The sequence below is a fragment of the Vitis riparia genome, chromosome 14 (assembly GCF_004353265.1).
Source record: "Vitis riparia cultivar Riparia Gloire de Montpellier isolate 1030 chromosome 14, EGFV_Vit.rip_1.0, whole genome shotgun sequence".
Taxonomy (NCBI): Eukaryota; Viridiplantae; Streptophyta; class Magnoliopsida; order Vitales; family Vitaceae; genus Vitis; species Vitis riparia.
Window position 1 is genome coordinate 5,689,090 of NC_048444.1, and position 6,030 is coordinate 5,695,119.

Consider the following 6,030-nt stretch of genomic DNA (forward strand, 5'->3'; position numbering starts at 1 on the left):
GAGGCATCATGACGAGCCAAAAAGTCTTCCCATCATTAAAGAGGGAGGCAGAGCTTCTGTCACTATATATATGAAACTTCACACAAGGAAGAAGGTAAGCTTGTTATACCTAGTAAAAGGCCAACTGATTAATCTCTCTAGATACATGGCTGACAAAACCATCGGAGGGTGTGTTCGGACACCCTGTCTGGACATCTTTTGCAGGGACAACTGAACCAAAACTCAATCTTGGTTGAGAGCGTGTATCCATTTGGCAGCTACGTGGATCACAGGGACGCGAGGCCTCAACAAATAGGTAGTGTCATGTTGAGTTTGTCCTGTTAAGATAAAAAATAGTAAAAATTTGCTTAGCCCAAATACAATTTGTTTAACATGATTAGTTAATTATAAAGATAAATGACATAAATTGTTTAATAAATTAATTGAGTTAAATTGGGAATGAATTGAGATGAAAAACTTATTAACATGATTTTAACTTATTAAACTTGTTAATATGATTATAACTCGTTTATTTTATTTAAGTTTAATATTTTAAAATTTATTTGTTAGTTTCTTTAATTTTCAAATTTAAAATTTTTTACAATCTTAATTACTTTTATTGTTTAATTTTATTTATAATATATTTACAACGTAGAAAGTAAATTAAAATTTAATTTTACACTTATTTATTATTTTATTTAGCGTTTTAATTATAAAATATTTTTAATCTTTACAATGAAATACATAAAATTTTACTTAGCTATTTAATTATATGATATTTATAATTAAAAATATATTTAATTTTTATAATTTTAAACATATAAAATTGATAAATTTATATGGGTTAAATACTTATAAAACATGTTGGGTCATAAATAAGTCATTTTGGCATGATTAAGTAAACAAGTTAAATATGTTGGATGAGTTGAGAGTGAAATTATAATTTGAGTAAATTATAAGACTCATGTTATGTTTTAGTCAAATCGTTATACTTATGTCTGTTTTGGATTCAATCTAGTGATTTTTGACTAAAATTTAATTTAATTTTTTAAATTATTAAAATATGATGCTTTCGTTAATTACTTTCAAGGAGAATATTATGTTTTCATATGCACACATGAAAAGAAACTTAAAATATAAATTCAAGTTTATAAAATTCAAAATTACTATATAAATCTAAAAATAATTAAAATTATATGCACTTTTCGATTAAGGTATTTTTTTAACCATCAGAGTTTTAGCTTTGAATATTTTTTTTTAAACGAGTGTGTGAAAATGTACTTTTTTTTTTTAATTTCAATTACATCAAACTTAAAATATCTATTAAAAGTTGATTTTTGAGAAGACATCTTGATTTAAATACTAAAATTATTTTTCAAAAATAATTATGTCAGCCTCGCCCCTTGGCTCGAATGGTGGCACTAATGTTGCCGGGCGTGACAATTGCTTTCAATATTCCTATTCATCCCTTCCCTCCCACCAATGTGGACTCGAATAATTTTGAAAGCATCATATTTATTTTACAAAATCCCCAAAAAGATATTCACATCAAAATTTATTTGTCAATTTTTTCATTAATAACAAAGACAACGTCCACCAATCCTTCCCAGTTCCCATACCCACCACTCTCGAGGCATTGCTACAATCAATGATGAGGTCGACCAAAGCGGATGCAAAATGATTCAAAAGGAAATTATCGCAAGCGACTGTGCGAAACCCGGAGAACAAAATGTTACTGTCATCTATCGTCTACCTCGAAACTCCGTGGAGAGACCAGACCGCCAGTTTTGAATACAAACTAACCAACCAGTAAGTTGTAACCACCGCCCAGGCACCAGTGGCTTGAGGAAGCAGCGGCGGAAGCACACCGCACCAGACCACACGGAGGCACGTGGGTGATGCAACCGCCATTATTGCCAGGCCTGTTTTTATGTTATTCTATGGCTCTCCTTATTAACTCCTCTGACTTTGGTCCCGGCACCACCGTCAGGACCTGTCGATTAACCCCGACCCTATGGTCAACTCTGGTTTTTAACACCCAGGGATTAAAATAATACCAGGATTCAATCTTCATTGAATGGATTCACTCCTCCCTACGCCCTTTGGTGTTCACAAACTAAAGTTCAATACTTCAATGGGCGATGGGCGATGGGCGATGGGCCATTGTGAATTGTAAATTGAGGAACTCTGACCAACTTGATTATGTATGTCGGCATGCATGTGGTTGTCATGTCATGTCATTGTCATCTTTAATTATGTGTGGGCTCCCTTCTCTTTATTACCGTTTTTTTTTTCAAAAAGAAAAAAACTTGAAAAACACGAAATGGGATCACTGTGATGAATGTTCAGGACAACAATTTTCTGTGTAGAACAAAAAAAATATATATATATATAAATGAATTAAAAATTATCTTTTATTTTTTATTTAAAAAATTTGTTTTTAAACAACCTCTTTTACTTAATTTTTAAAGACTATTTTAAAAAATAATTATATAAATACATAAAATTATTAAATATAAAATATTATACATAAAAATTATTTTTAAAATATATTTAAAAATATTAAAAATAAGTTAAAAATATGTTAGGTTTTTAAACTTATTTTTATTCTATAGACAATATAGAATAATTTTTAAAAACTATTTTTGAAAATAGTTATTAAACTGATAATTGTTTTTGAGACTTTTTTTTTTTTATCCAAAACAAAAAAATATAAAAAAAAATTTGATAATAAAAAAACTATTATCAAATAGAGTGTTTTTTTTTTATAACATTGTACAAACATGGGGAAGGATTAAAAATAAAACACTTTATATAAAAATTATTTTTAAAATATGTTTAAAAACATTAAAAATAGATTAACAACATTTTAAGTTTCTAAACAATTTTTATTATACAAAAATTAGAGACAGTTTTCAAAAACTGTTCTTAAAAATTATTTTTTAGAATTATTTTCGAAAACAATTACCAGACAGACTATAATTATTTTTTAAAACAATTTTTTTAAAAAAAAAAAAAAGAAAAAAGAAAACATATTTGATAATAAAAAATTATTTTTTGTTTTTTATTTTTTATTTTTAAGAACAAAAAATGGAATATTTTCATAAAACATCTTTTAATTATTTTCATTTATCTTTTTAAGGTTATTTTTTTAAAATAATTATACAAATATATAAAATGATTAAAAATAAAACACTAGATATAAAAATTATTTTAGGTTTTCAAATAAACTTTTGTTCTAAAAAACTATTCCTAAAAACTGTTTTGGAAAATGGTTAACAAACAAATCCTATATTGTTTCACCTTCTTAAAATGCTTACTTATTTGAAATTTTTTGGAAGATGTTCTTAAAATAACAACCTCTACTTCTTTTTTTTCTTTCCTCCTTGTTCCATATAAAAAACTTATGGTAGGGTACTCATACAATAATTATTGAAACTTTTATGTTGATCGAGGTAGGGGTCTAATTTTGACAATTAGACTAAACAAACTATGGTTACAAACATGAAAAGTACAATAAATGTGGTTGTGTGGGCTTTTTTTTTTTCTTATAAAGTCAATTCAACGTTTATTAAATTGAAAAAGTTATCGATTAACGGTTCACTGATCGGATTAGTGATCGAACCGGTGACGTCATAAATATATATTTTATTATTTATATATATTATTAAAAAATAATAAATCAATAAATTCTATCTAAATTCCTCCATTCACAGCCGCCAGGGGGTGTGGGATGTTTACAACCGGGAGAGGGGGGACGGGGTAATAGTCGATCAGGGTTGTTTTCAACGACAGGGAGGTTTCCAACGTCGACTTCCAACGCGACGAAGGAGGGGGGGGGGGGGGGGGGGGGGAATTGGGCAAAGACGACGACATGGAGGGTTGTCGGCTTGTAATTGCTGTCAGCGAGAGCTGTTTAGCTGTCGCGGCCCATGAGGGAGGGTTTGCAATTTGTAGCTTTGATTTTTATTATATACCCTCGAAAATGGCGTCATTTTGATGCAGTTTTTTTTTTTTTTTTTTAAATAATAATAATTGAACTGGTCTATTCGAAGGGAATTGATCGGTTCATTGGTTGGACTATCGGTTCAAGCGATTCAACCCTGGTTCAATGCTATTTCGACCCAATTTATCAGAAAAACTATGAGTCAATCTATAAATATATGAGGTCAAGATATAAATGGATAAATAAAATTATTATTAAAAAAAAAAAAAAATGAGATTAAGGTATGAACGAATACGACAAATATGATTACTTTCGTTTTTTGGAAAATGTTCTTAAAATGACAACCTCTACTTTTTTTATTTATTAATTTATCTTGTTCCCATATAAAAAACATTAGGAGAAATGGTAAGGTAGTAATTATTGAAACTTTTATCTCGATCAAGGTAGGCGCCTAAATTTGACAATTAGACCAAGCAATCTGTGGTTAAAACCGCATAAAGTACAATATTGTTTAGCATCAAAGTAGAGAAATTTAGATAGGAGTACATTGACTTTTTTTACTTTTTTTTATTATAAATATATAAAATCAAGATATAAACAAATAAATAGAATGATTATTAAAATATAAAAGAATAACACTAAGGTGTGAACGAATACGACAAATATGAGATAATCAATGTTATAACGAAAGTCGGAAACATAACATCTGAATTCCTGGAAAAAATGGACAAGTAGAAAAAAAGCACACATATGAGATTTTGGTCCAACGGCTGTGTTGTCTTTGAGTTGTAAAGGTCTCAAGGGTTTGAAGCTTTTTGTGCCGTGAGACGCATGTGTGTCTAGAACCCTAAATTTGAACTGTAAAGGTTGGAAATGAAAACCCTTCTCCCATTTCTGATTGGGATTTGCTTCAATTAGTTTCAAATCAACTTCCCTCCCAAATTCTTGGAACTGTATTGTAACCCATTTACTTTTTTTTTTTTTTTTTTCAAAATTTATATTTTCTACAAAATGTTCTTTTTCAATCCTGTTGGTAAGGTGGGATTATTATTATGTCACTATATGAAAGGAATAAAGGAAGGGAAGGCAAGAAGAGAAAAAAAACCATTAAGATTCTTTTCATAACAACTTCTTTTGAATACAGCACTGGCATGAATGGTGAGGGTCTCAGACTAAATCATTTGCATTTCCATTGATTGAATTAAAAAGGCTTTGTATGCGGCTTTTGATTTCTTTTTCATACTTGTTTCAAGAGAAAAGGAAAACAAAGCTGCCCACCTCCATGTGAGCTTGCAGGCATGAACTGAAAACTGAAAAATCATGGAAAGATGGGCTCCCTTTGATGGGTTAGTCAAAAAAGTAAGAATATGCATTCATAAGAATGGATAACAATTGCTTGCCAATAAGCCCCGCCAACCCAAAAAAGAAAGCATAGTTGATTGCACCAAGAGAATCAAATCATTTTCTTAGTAGCATGTACAATATTTAAATTAAAGTTGTTTGTGTTGTCAAATATAGGCAATCTTTCAGACATTGTTCTCCAAAGAAAAGGCTGAGGCTCTTGACCCATTCCATCAGGGAACTTATTCCCCATCTATCACCAGAAAAAAAATGCCCATATTTTAATCAATCATTGAGTAGTTCTTTCTCACTTTAGCATAATTTTAATGACTTTGTATGCAGAGTGATATTTCTGGGTGCCATCCTGAAAATATGCTCAGCTCAGCTCAGCTGAGTTAACCTTAATCAATCATCTCTCAGGCTCTCACTTCAATTATTCTCAGCTTTGAGCTTAATCCTCAGTTTCCTAGACACATCCCAGCAGCTTATATTATTAAAATGGAAGAAAAAAATAAATGAAACTGGAAAAAAGGTTCTGATCCAACCACTAGGATTCACCCATTAAGTTGACTTGAAGAGATAATAATCCAAAGCCCGTGGCACACAACCTCCACGTGTCGGCAGAGGGTGTCCCCCTCCATCGGAGCACCTCGGGAGTATTGTAGAAAAATCCCTGATTAAAAAAATTAATAAAGATTAACTAAATTTATAATTTGAGGATAGTAATTGAAACTTTGTTATATATACCAGTAGAAGAGCGAAAC